We start from the raw sequence: 14,355 nt of genomic DNA on the forward strand, positions 1-14,355 counted from the left end.
TGAGTACCAATGGCAATTTATTTGTTAAGTGCTTGTGGTGTTTATGTATCAAGCCAAATGCTTGAAAACAAAACACTTAGAAGTCAAGGCTAGGCTCAAGTGTAAAAGCACTCCCTCAAAGCTCAAGGCTCTGAGCATCAATGATTAGAGAGTTAAGAAAAGAAACAAATGAGCTTAGTGAAGTCCTCTAATTAAATGCTTGTGGTGCTTATGTATCAAGTGGTTTCAAAGAAGCTAAAAAAAAATAAAAAATCAAAAGCTTGTTTCAAGGAAGAATTATAAGAAAAAGATTTCATAAATTGAGCTAGATGGAAGCATCAATCATTTACATTTCTTTTGTGATTGAAGCATGCATAAAAGACTAGCTTACCATGAACATTGAGTTGCTATTCTTCTTACCTTGGATTGTCAATCTTTATTACATGATTCTTTTCTTGCTTGGGGACAAGCAAGGTTTAAGTTTGGTGTTGTGATGACATGTCATCATATACCTATTTTTCTATGCTTTTTCATACAAGAAATTGATGATTTGTGCTTAAATATTGAATGCTTTTATACTTAATTGGTATATTTCCTTGATCTTTTAGTTTTATAAATCTTGTAGGAAATAAGAAGAAAAAGAAGCAAAGAAGCACAAAAAAGGAGAAAAAAAAAGCTTTGGTACATACTTTGAAGTTAGAGCACACTTTGGAGCCTTAGGCCATGCTTTTAAAAGCGTGGCCCATGACCAAATTAAAGGAGAATAGGCAATCAGCACACACTGCCCTGCTCTTGCCAAGGGCAGGGCAGAATCGTGATGCAAAGTGAGGTTGGAAGCAAGAATTTTCGCTAAGGTAAAATCTGGGCGCTCACAACATGACCATGCCTCCTTCAAAGGGCTATAACTTGAGCTACAGACGTCCAATTGATGTGCTTCCAGTTGCGTTGGAAAGCTGACATTCAGAGCTTTCCAACGATATATAGCAATCCATATTTGGCGTACAATTGAGGTAGGAACGGAAGGCATCTTTAAGGGCAAAAAATAAGCGAAAATAAACCAATGTGCTTCCACCAAGGTTCGAAGCTAGAGCCTCACCCCAAAGCAAGTAGCGCTCATTTTTCTGCTCTGCCCTCTTGGAGAGCAGGGCAATGTCGTGCTCTTCATGAAAAATCAAGAAAAATTGCTCCCTCAAATGCTTTCACCAAGATTCGAACACAAGACCTCCAAGGAACCCAAGCCTTATGCGTGAATTAGGTGCCAAGGAAACCAAGGAAAAGGAGCAGCGTGTGCCTCCACCAAGTTTCAAACTTGGAACCTCACCTTTTGGCAACATTGCCCTGCCCTCCGCAAGGGCAGGGCAGCAATTCTTGGTGCATGGCACAAAAATTGGCACGGCCAGCTTGCACAATTGTCGCGCACCAAAGGAGTTTCGGCCAGCAACAAACGCGCACCATGGCAACTCTGCCCTGCCCACCACAAGGGCAGGGCAGCATCCTGACGCACCAAGCACGCAAGCAACGAGGGCCGCACGCACCATTTCCTGCTCTGCCCTCCACAAGGGCAGGGCAGCCTCCTGGGAGCAACATGGGCCAAAATTCAACCAAAATTTCATTTAAATTCAATTCCTCTCCAAATTGAATCAAGGCCAACCAAACCCATTTCTCCTCAAATCCAAAGAAAGCAATGCCCACATCATCACTCAAAGGCACATGGATCAATTAAATTAGGATTTTCATTTTTGTAATTTGTTTTAATTTCATTTTCATTTTTCATTTTGTAAAGCCTATATAAAGGCATCAATTCCATCTCACTAGGAGGGAGGTTGGCTCTAATAGGAGCTCAATTAGAAAGAGGCTTGCTCCATTAGGGAGTAGTAGATAGCTCTCTCTTTTAATTTTCCTTTCTGTTTAAATTTTGGATCAAGAATTGAAGGAATTCTGTTTCAATTCTCCATCTGAAATTCATTTGTGTTCTTCTGCATAATTGAGGAAATTGAGAAATTGGATCTGAAGTTTCTTTTACTGCTTTCATTTTTCTTCTCTTCTGCAAGTTGTCTTCTACTTTGATCAAGGAAAGAATTGAGATCTAGACTTGTTTTCTAGTCTCTTTGATTTCCTGAGATCTTCAATCTCATTTGGCAATTAAACTGAATTTAATTCCTGTTTACTTCCTCTATTGCAAGCTTTCTCATCAATGAAAGAGGCATCAAGTTGATGCTGGCACCTAAATCACAAAGAGCCTTTTCCAATGTCATGTTGCTTATGGTGCATGTTATGATGAAGCTCCCTGGATCTTTGAGTTTTGGTGAGAGACCTTTTTGAATCACTGCACTGTATTCTTGTGTTAAGATCACAGTCTCTTTTTCATTCCAGTTTCTCTTCTTGTTATTGAGCTCCTTGAGGAAATTTGCATATAGAGCATCTGCTCCAATGCTTCAGCAAGTGGGATATTAATTTTCAGCTTCTTAAAGACCTTTAGGAACTTAGGAAATTGTTGATCTTTGAGCTCCCTTTGCAACCTTTGAGGATATGGCAGAGGAGGGATATAAGGCTTCACCTCCTTCCTCTTTTCCTGTGGATGCTCTTCCATGATTTGCTTCCCTTTCCTTGAAGCTTGTGGTTCATCTTCTTTCTTCTTCGAACTCTCCTTATCATTCTTGTCTTCCTCTACTTGCTTATGACCAGCACCTTTGTCATTCTCCAAAGTTTTCCCACTCCTTAGTTGAATTGCTTTACAGTCTTCCTTGGGGTTGGGAATGATGTCACTTGGTAGTGCATTGGTTGGCCTTTCAGCAGGCTATTTGGACAATTGTCCTATTTGTCTCTCTAGGTTCCTTAATGAGGCTTCATGGTCCTTATTGGCCAATTCTTGATGCTTCATCATCTTCTCCATCATTATCTACAAATTGGAGATTCTTTGGGGCTCTTGTGGTGGTTGTGGCTGAGCATGAGATGTGGATGGTGAATGGAAGTTGTGCTGGTTAGTTGATGGGTTATTTGGTGGGTAATAATTGGATGCAGGAAAGTTGTTTTGTGGTTTTCTATATGGATTTTGGTTAGTGTTTTGGTGGTTTTGATGGTTTGTGTTTCTGAGATTGTTTTGGTTGAAGTTTCTTTGCCAAGGTTGCTAGTTCTGGTTCTCTCCCCACTTCAAATTGGGGTAGTTTCTCCAAGATGAGTTGTAAGTGTCTCCATGGAAATCATTCTATCCAGTTCCTTGATTGTACATGTATTGCACTTGTTCAGCCTGCTGTTCCTCATAGCTTTCCTCCTGCTGTCCCCACACAAATGGTGGTTGAGTGGTTGTGCTTACTGTTGCAAGCTACAAGCCATCTATCCTTTTTGACATTATTTCTATTTGTTGTTGAAGCTGTTGATGCATGATTTCATTTTGAGCCAGGATTGTATCAACTCCTTCAAGCTCAAGTACGCCTCTCTTTGGAGCTACCTGCCTTTCAGAAGAGTAAAAATACTCATTATTGGCCACCATGTCTATAAGATCATGTGCCTCTTGAGCAGTTTTCATCATTTGCAAGGATCATCCTGAAGAATAATTTAAAGCCTTTCTTGAACTCATGTTCAAGCCTTCATAGAAATTCTGTAGCTCCACCCATTCACTGAACATTCCCTCTTTGAGGGGGGTAGAATTTGGCTAGAAATCTGCTAACCAAATCATCCCAGTTGGTGATGCTTTCTTTAGGGAATGTTTCTAACCAATGAGTGGCTTTATCTCTCAGTGAGAATGGGAATAACAAAAGCTTATAGATGTCAAGGTAGATTCCATTGGTTTTGACAGTGTCACAAATCCTCAAAAACACAAAGAGGTGTTGGTTTGGATCTTCAACAGCACTTCCTCCATATTGACAATTATTCTGGACCAGGGTAATCAATTGAGGCTTGAGTTCAAAGTTATTAGCATGGACATTAGGGGTTAAGATACTGATCCCACAATTCATTGGGTTGGGGATAGTGTAGGAGGCTAAGACTCTTCTCTGAGGTTGGCCATTGTTGTTAGCCATATCCTCAGTTGGATTAGGGAGATTACCCTCCTTCTCTTGATCTGCTTCTTCAGATTCTTCTCCACTAACTCTCTTCCCTCTTGCTTCTCTTCTCAATCTCAAGAATGTTCTTTTTGACTTAGAATCAAATGAGGTGGATTCTTCTCTTCTACCACCTGGCATACAAACACAAACAAACCAAAATAACAAAGCAGGGAACTCTATTGCTAGAGTGAGTTTATGGTTAATAGAAACAAAAACTCAAACAGTTAGTGTGCTTAACAAAAATAGAAGAACATACTTAATCTAGATTATCACCTCACTTAATCATTATTAATCTAAATCAATCCCCGAAAACGACACCAAAAACTTGATGGTGTGAAAATTAGATTTCATGCAAACTAACCGGCAAGTGAACCGGGTCGCATAAAGTAGTAAAACTCACAAATGTGAGGTCGATCCCATAGGGATTGATGGATTAAACAACTTTAGTATGGTGATGAATTTAGTTAAGTTGATAGTTGATGATTTGAATAGAATTTGATCAAAGAGCATGTAAATTACTAGAAATCTAAATTGCAGAATGTAAATTAACTGAAACTTAAATGGCAAGGAAGATAAATTGCTGAAACTTAAAATGCAAGAAACTAAAAGAGATGAAACTTATTTTGCAAGAAATGTAATTAACTGAATCTTAAAGTGCAAGAAAGTAAAATTGTAAAATTTAAATTGCAAGGAAACTTAAATTGCATGAATTATAATGGGAATCGGGTGCAGGGATCCAAACAGTCAGACAGAACAAAGAAGGGATTTAAATCAGAGAAGTTAAAATTGAAGAAATTTAGAGAAAATTATTCATCAAGGATTGGAAATGTTGTAATCCTTCATGAATCAATTAGGTCTCAATTCCTTTCTCAATCATGTTGATAGATCTATGGCAGATTGAAAGTGATTGGATCACAATTTCTTGGTAAACCAATCTCTCTAATCATAATCAACCTACCATATCCTTGATCTAGTGATCATGAGAAGAGGTTAAGTGCATATCTCTCATCTATGAGCCACACTACTTCTCAGGATCTCAATTCCTCCCGAATGGTGTTGATCCAGAGAGTAATGATGGATAGAGCTTCAGTTCAAATAAAGGTGATTTCCCTTTCGAGGCTCACACCCACATTCACTAAATTAAACCTCCTTCTGGAGTGAATAATCCATGATCAAAGTAGAAGTTATCCAATAGCTACCAAATTGAATTGAGAAGAAGAAAAATTTTATTAATTCATGAGAATTACAATAGAGGTCCCCCCCCTAATGAAATTGGGGTTTAGTTCATCATTTCTCAAGTGAAATTAGAAAATAGAAAGTTGTAGAGAGAAAATGCAGAAGACAAAATACAAAGGAAAATGAATTCAGATCTATATCTCTAACTAACTTCCTGAAGAGCCAGCCTCCTCTCTTAATCAAATTCTTCTTTATTTATACACTTTCAATTGAGCTTTTAGGTTCTTGGATTGGGCCTCTTGGTCCTTTTTGGGGTTAATTGGGTTGGCGCTAAATGTTATTGAGGAGAAGAGTGTGCCAATTATGCATTTCTGAAGTTCAAGTTGGAGTCAATATTTTCAGCCAAATGTTGAGTCAATCGTCTTTGTGAAAAATTAGATTCTAGTTCTGTCATCAACGTTTGACTCAACGTTGGAGTGCTAACGCTCTCCTATCCACGCATATGCGTGCATCACGCATACGCGTGGATGGTGCAAAATACTATTCTACGCATTTGCATGACTTGCGTTTCTACGTGCTTGGGGACAGAATACTCATCCACGCGTGCACGTACTATACGCGTGCGCGTGGATGCAAATCCCCAATTTCCAAAATTTGAAAGCCATGCGAGGACGTTGGGCTCAGCGTTTGAGTAGCAACATTCCTTCTAACGTTGCTTCATCCACGCGTGCGCGTCACGTACGTGTGCGTATGGATTGTCAAAATATCAGCTTACGCGTACGCGTTGCATGTGTGTGCGTGTCGTTACACTTTTTTCAAAATTGATATTTTTGGAGCTCAGATCGTGCACGTTGGAATTAGCGTTGGTCTCAACATTGGAGTGCCAATGTTACTCTAACCACGTGTGCGCGTAATGTACACGTGCGCGTGGATTATCAGAATTCCCAAACCACGCCTGCACGCCTAGCGTGTGTACGCGTCGCTACATTGTTTTCCACTTTCCAGAAAGCATTTTTACATGAACAACGTTGGACGTTGGCTAGCCAACGTTACCTCCAACGTAGGCACCACTCTTTCAATTGCTTTTCACGTTTGAGGTAGTGTTGGTGAACCAACTTGGCCACCAACGTTATTTCTCCTACTTGCTTCATCCTTTTCTTTTTCCTCTTCTTTCTTGCTCCTCTCTTACCTGATTTTCTCCTAAAATCAATCAAACAAAATGCCTCAAAGTTTGCTATAATCATGATTTGCTTGCAATCATTCATAACATTCATCAAAAGTATCTCAAAACCTTATGAAAAATCTCATTAACAACGATGTTTACTTGACTTAGGAGATGCATGAGTTTCCAATCCAATTGCTTACTTCTTGCTTAAGAAAGTGCATAAAACCTACTAAAAACTAGTGAAAAATGCTTGTGAAACTAGCATAAGATGACTTGTCATAAAAAACCCATGATAGCTAAGTACAGCATAGATGCCTTAGATGATGTGAAAAAGTGTGTAGTGAATGTTTTGGAAGAGTACTGGGGCCGAGTTCGTCACTTGGATACTAAGAGATTCTTAGGGGACACCAGTCAGCTTCGATTCGAGCTAGGTAGCTTTTGGACCTTTAGCTTTATGACTTCTTAGTTGTAATTTATTTAACTTAGTTATTTTTTATTTCTGTTTTGTAGAGATCATGGCCCCTAAGTCTGCAGCAATGAAGTAACTGTGCCATACCAAAAAAACTGTGGTGGCTTAGAGTATTCAAGAGAAGGGAACCGGAGGTTACTGATGAGCGGCTATTTTATACACTTTTTGACATCATCATTTTCATATAGTTTTTAGCATATTTTGTTTATGTTTTATTATGTTTTCATAGGTTTTAGTGTAAAATTCACATTTTTGGATTCTACTATGAGTTGTGTTTTATGGTAATTTCAGGTATTTTCTGGCTGATATCTGAGAGTTTTAACAAAGTCTGATTCAGAGGCAAGGAAAGCGTAGCAGATGTTGACAAGATCTAACCTCCGTGCATTCAAGAAAGCATTACTGGAGCTACAGATATCCAAAAGAGCGTTCTTAATGGCTATGAAAAGCTAACATCTAGCTCTTTCCAGTAATATATAATAGTCTGTACTTGTCTATGGAGATGAAGACCCAAAACTGGCGTTCAACGCCAGCCATCTACCCCCTTCTTGGCATTGGATGCCCAAAAGGGAGCAACTGGCGTCCAACGCCTAAAGGGGAGTCCAAAGTGGGCGTTCAACGCCCAAGAGTGGGCCCCGAAAGTGGATTTTTGCACTACAAGCCTAAGTCTATCATATTTTTGTAATTTTTAGTCATTAGATTAGTATATATAGATTAAGGATCACTCGTGTTCAGAACTTTATGCCATATTTTCGAATTGTATTGTTCTTATGTACAGTATGAGTCTTTAAACCTCCTAGGTTAAGGTGAGGAGCTCTGCTGAGTTTTATGGATTAATGAAGCACTACTGTTCTATTTCAATTCGTGTTTGATTTTATTCTAAGATGTATCTTCATTCTTCAACCCTATGAATGAGTTGAACCGTCACAAGTTATATGTATTCTACATGGGTTCAGTGAGCGTCTTTCATTGGATATTACTAAACCACTAGCTTGATTATACATCTCTTAGATAGCTAATCCATGACTTCGTTGGGGACTTCTCGAGACATCAGTTCAGCCAAGGTTACGGAGATTAGAGTCTTTGTGGTAGAGGCTAGAACCAAGGTGCAGCATTCTCTGATCCAAAAGATTCGACCTTGTCTGTGGCGTTTTGAGTAGGATCATTAAAGGGATGAATTGCAGAAGCTTCACCATTATTCAAACTGGATGCGCACTAAACCTGGTGTTCAGTCTAGAGGAAGATTAGCGGCCTCTAAATCGGCGTTGATTACATATAGCCTACCATAGAAGAAATCATTCACAGTTCGAGTAGACAGTAGGAAAGGATTGATCCAGAAGAATAAATCACCTCTGAAGCCTTAACCATCTTCTTATCATTGAATCCACAATTACTGAGTAACGTTATCTTTATTATACTTTTATGCACTTAAACAGCCAAACAACTTTTCTATCTGCCTGACTAAGATTTTTAAGGTGTACATAGCTTGATTCAAGCCAACAATCCTCGTGGGATCGACTCTGACTCACCTCAGGTATTACTTGGACTACCCAGTGCACTTGCTGATTCAGTTGTGTGAAGTTAAATTCTACACACCAGTTACTCAGCCCGATCTTCCCCTAAGAAGTCAGACTCGGGGACTTTAGATCAAAAGAAAATTATCCCTACTCCTACAAGCCATTTGGTCCCTCTTGACTCGTCTCCTAAGAGCTCAACCGTCCCCCCTTCTCCTTCCTCTTCAGAGCCCCCTTCAAAAAGGAAAAAAAATTGTTGAAGAGGGTAGTATCTACGATAAAGGATTTGACAAGATTTCCTGGAATGAAAGGAACATTCTTCCTCACAACCGTATGAGTATGGATGATGTGGCTATCCAGAAACACCTTCAGCTTATGGCTCAAAATGGTATTAGGATATCGTGAATATGCACATCCCTGTCTGATGACTTACATTATCTACCTCTATCTCTTATCTAAAAGGACCTAGAATTAGTAAAATCTCGATCAATTGATGTAATTACATGAGCTATATGATGAATTTATGGGACATTGCTTTGAAATGAGTCTTGCTTGTATTTCAGGTGAAAAGAGCAACAAAAGATGAAGAAAGCAAGAAAAAAGAGTTGGGCGTGTTTGCTGGGCGTGCCACTTAGTGCAAACGCCACTATTTTGACTGGGCATGGCATGCCCGCTATTATTTCCTGGAAGCTAATTGGAAGAGTTTCTATGGGCGTGGCACGCCAAAGTAGAGCATGGCACGCCAGTTATAACTTCCAGAAAAGAAGCACCGAGGAATTACAATGGGCATGGCACGCCAAGACCAGGCATGGCACGCCAGTTATCTTTTATAGAGAAGGAACTCCAGGCTTTACTATGGGCGTGTCACGCCAGGCATTCTGGCCAGAGAGCGATCTATGAAGAATTGTAAGGGGCGTGGCATGCTAGGTCGAAGATGTGGCATGCCAATTCAACTGAGCAGAAGAGAGGGGAGAAGTAGCACCAAAGGGGCGTGGCACTTGGTACGTTGTGCATGGCACGCCAAGCTTGTGAGTTCAACCATCAACATGGGCGTGCCACTTGAGCCCAAGGCGTGGCATGCCAGTTCACGTAACTAGAGAGGGTGCATAAAGCTCCAACATCGGTGTGGCACGCCAGGTAAAATGTGTGGCACACCAATACAAACTTCAAGAGAAGAAGGGACAAGGCTTCATCAAAGGCGTGCCACTTGAGAATTTTAGGCATGGCATGTCAAGTCAAAGTGTCAAAGTGTCAAAGTGTCAAACTTACCACTTAATCTAGGCTTACAACCATTTGGATAAAATAATTTTGAAGTGTAAGCCCAGAGATTAAGTTTGGTGTGGCCACCACCATACAAGAATCACCTAGCAAGCCCAACACTACTCAATTTGAAAGCATTTAATATATTGATGGGAACATGAACGTGGTTCAATTGTGTTCAGAAGAGGTTAGAAGCAAAAGAATATGAAAGGATTGGAATCATTATACCTTTATGAACACATTAAAAACCCAATGATGAACCCAATTTATTAAGATGCAATAGGAATATGGAGGGTTCTTTTGATGGGATTTTGGTTTCATTTTTAGGAGAGAGAAAGGGGACCCACATAATTGATAGCTCATAAAGCAAGGGAGTCAAAGTGTACTTGCACTTTAGAACTCAAAGCATGAAGGAAGCAAAGTGGGATAAGGATTGGCACCACCAAAATCATCAGCATCAAAGAAAAGAAAAACCAAGGAACCAACTTCGGGGTCCTCAAGCTCAATCTTCAATGAGTACAAGTTCCTCTCCTTATTCAACCAAAACCAATTCTACAGTTGGGTGAGTAAGAGGGGAATCATCCCAGAGGTTGGGTTCCAATTGGGAAGAAACGAGCACATTGAGATCAACAGGGAGATAAACAGTAGAGGCTGGGAAATCTTATGCAACCCACCAAGAAAGGTGGTGGAAGGCTTGGTAAGGGAGTTCTATGCTAATGCCGTTCCTCAGCTGGGACAACCCTATGGTTATCTCAGCTATGTGAGGGGAAAATCCATAGATTATAGCCCCTCCAGCATAGAGAGGATGCTAATGGTGAAGCAGATAACCTTCAATTAGAGCTATGAGGAAAGGATGAAGCAACAAGACCCAGGATTTGATGAAATCCTCAATGAGACCTGTGTGTTGAATGTGCAATGGATAAACGACAAGGATGGGAGACCCAACCAGCTGAGAAAAAGGGATTTGAGCCCCCAAGCTAGAGGATGGCTAGAATTTGTGAGAAGGGCCCTAATCCCCATATCCAACTGATGCCAGGGCATCTAGGCTAGTTTCACTGACCTTTTCTTTACAATTTTAGGGTAGTTTCATGCATTTTCTTAGGAAATAAGCAAGTTTTGGATGAAAATACACTTACACCTTGATTCAAGCAATTATTGTGAACTTTACATGATTTCATGAGGATTAGGCAGGAATTGAATGATATAATTGATGATGTATAATCTCATGACTTGAAACAAAGCTTTGATGCACTTTAATTGCTTGATTTCAGGACAAACAAAGCTAGAAGGAACCACGTTAGCAGCCACATTAATATAATTAACTTGGTCACTAACGTGGAATGGGGACAAGCTTGTAGCGTTAATGGAAAAGGTGATCACCAATAACGCCTTCGACGCCATCATAGCCCACGTTAGTTGCCACGGTAACTATATTAATGTGGTGGCTAACGTGGAAGAAAAGAGGAGCTCCAAGGTTAGTTGTAAAAATGAATGCCACTAACGTTCCACAAAGGCACAAATTAAGCCACGTTAAGAGTCACGTTAACCTAATTAACGTGATCTCTAACGCGGGATGAGGAATCAACTACTAAGGTTAGTGACACTCACCTTTGTCACTAACGTTGGATCAACCTAAGAGTGCCCACGTTAGTGGTCACGTTAAGACCACTAACGTGAGAAGTAACGTGGAGCTAAGCATAATATGCCAACGTTAGTGACACTCACCTTTCTCACTAACATTGGAGATGGCATTCACTACCACGTTAGTGGCCACGTTAATCCAATTAACGTGAACTCTAACATGGGAAGGAAGGGCGTTTGGAGCGTTAGTGACAAAGGTAAGTGTCATTAACACTCTCGAAGCTTAGGCATGCCCACATTAAGAGTCACGTTAGCTATACTAACGTGAACTCTAACGTAGGGAAAGGGGGCAAAAGGCAACGTTATTGGAAAAGGTGAGTGCCAATAACGTTTGTGAAGGACCAAGAGGCAACATTAGTGATCACGTTAGTACCACTAACGTTGAAGTTAACGTGGATCATTTTAGGTTGGAACGTTAATGAAAAAGGTGATCGTCACTAACGTTCTCGAACCTACATTTTCACTTAACTTTAACATCACTAACGTCCTAACTAATGTCCATGCCTAACTCACACTTTTCTGCAAACAAAGCTGAGCCCACTGATGATTGTAACGGCTTCAACACAAGATCAAAGGCCCATATCCAAGACTTAAAGAACTAACTAGAAGATCAAGAAGAGTAGTATATATAGGAGTAGTTCCGAACTAGTGAGAAGGCTTGGCACTTTTGGAGAACTACACTTTGTATATTTACTTTTCTGCACTTTTAGTTACTGGAGAATGTATTCTTCTTCATCATCTTCCATTTCTAGAGCTATGAACAACTAAACCCCCTTTCATTGGATTAGGGAGCTCTGTTGTAATTTGATGGATCAATTATAGTTTTCATTCTTCATCCTCTTTCTTTTCTCTTGATTTACTAGAAAGCTTTCGATCTTAATTCAATTGGTTAGTTGTCTTGGAAAATAAACTCTCCATAATTGGATCTCCTCTGAGCCTTGGAAAAAGGATGAGGAGATCATGCTAAAAATGCTTTCTCATGTTGGACCAAATTGGGGTTTGGGCAGATATAGTGACATGTAATCCTCCTAACACTTTGATTTGGAAATACATGTGGTATAATCAGTGACCATACTTCATCTCTTCCCATGAGCAATTAAATCAAGGAATTGCACAATCGTTCAGGCTTAGAGAGATTGGGTTGCCAAGGAATTGGGATCCAATCATCTAAGATTTCCAAGGAGATCAATGATTGCATTGATTGAGGAAGAGATGAGAATGAACTTGATCCGGAGAATGCAACATCTCCTAAGCCCAATGAATCCCTCATTTTTGATCTTACCCATTCTCTTTACTTTCTGCCATTTATCTTTATGCTCATCTCCCCAAATCCCCATTTAAGATCCTGCAATTTATTTTCTACAATTTACTTTTCCGCCATTTAATCTTCTGCAAATCTCAACTAAATTTCTGTTTAGCTTAACTAGCACACTCTTCCAACTAAAGTTGCTTGACCAATCAATCCCTATGGGATTCGACCTCACTCTATTGTGAGTTTTTACTTGACGATAATTTGGTATACTTGCAGAAAGAAAATTTGTTGAGAGTCAAGTTTTCGTTCATCAAGTTTATGGCGCCGTTGCCGGGGATTGATTTTGTATCGACAATGATTAAGTTGGAAGATCACTAGATTGAGCATTTTTCTCTTTTGTTTGTTCATTTTACCTTGTCAATTACTTTTAGCTTCAGTCATTTTCTTCCTCATCCCCTCTACCCTCTATGTTTTCTTTTTTTGTTATTACTTACAATTCTGCTCACTAACCCACTAACTGTTTCATAATTTACACAACTCACACTAATTGCCACTCTAACAATTATAATCACTTCACTTTATTTCTTGATGTGTGCTCTGTTAGTTGTATGACAGGGAGAAGAAGCAGAGCTTCAACTTCTTTTGATTTGGAACCTGAGAGGACCTTCCTTAGATTGAGGAGGGAAGCAAGAGAAAAAAGAGTTGTTGGTGCTAAAGAAGAAGAAGAGTACTTTGAAACAAACATGAAGGAAAACTTGGAAAACAACCATGAAGAAAAAGCGCATAACCATGCCAGAGAAGGCCCTGTTAATCATGCTGGTCAAGAAAGAAGAGTGATAGGCTCTTACATCAATCCAAATCCAGGAAATTGTGGAAGTAGCATCCAAAAGCCAACCATACATGCAAATAACATTGAACTGAAACCCCAGCTCATCACCCTTGTTCATAACAATTACTCATTTGGAGAAAGTGCCCAAGAAGACCCCAATCAACATCTAACCACCTTCCTGAGAATATGTGACACTGTGAAGTCTAATGGTGTTCATCCGGATGTCTATAGACTGCTTTTGTTCCCTTTTTCACTCAGGGACAAAGCATCTAAATGGCTGGAATCCTTCCCGAATGAGAGCTTAACGAATTGGGAAGATGTGGTGAACAAATTTTTGGCAAGATTCTACCCTCCTCAAAGAATCAACAGGCTAAGAGCTGAGGTACAAACCTTTAGGCAACAAGATGGTGAAACTCTCTTTGAGGCATGAGAGGGGTTTAAGGACTTAACAAGAAGGTGCCCACCAGACATGTTCAATGAATGGGTTCAACTGCATATTTTCGATGAAGGTCTTTCCTACGAATCAAAGAAGGTCGTACACGATTCATCAGGGGGCTTTCTGAACAAGAAGAAGACCATTAAAGAAGCCATAGATATCATAGAGACTGTGGCAGAAAATGACTACTTCTATGCTTCTGAAAGAAGCAACACTGGAGGGGTGATGGAGCTGAACCACATGGATGCACTGCTGGCTCAAAACAAGATGATCACCAAGCAGTTAGTGGATCTTACCAAGAAGGTGGAAGAAAACTAAGTTGCAGCAGTCGTCACGTCATTACCAACTCAAGAAGGAGTGAATGTAGGAGAAGAAGGTGATTGGGAACAAGCCAATTACGTTGGAAATTCACCCAGACAGACCCATGATCCATACTCCAAAACTTATAATTCTGGTTAGAGAAATCACCCTAATTTTGGGTGGGGAAACTAACAAGACCAAGGCCAAGACCAGAGACGCCACAACCATAATTCCAACAACAATGTAACTCGCCAACACCCCTCACAGAGATCCTATCAACACCCACCTAATCAC

Source organism: Arachis stenosperma, chromosome 9, assembly GCF_014773155.1.
Source record: "Arachis stenosperma cultivar V10309 chromosome 9, arast.V10309.gnm1.PFL2, whole genome shotgun sequence".
Classification (NCBI taxonomy): Eukaryota; Viridiplantae; Streptophyta; class Magnoliopsida; order Fabales; family Fabaceae; genus Arachis; species Arachis stenosperma.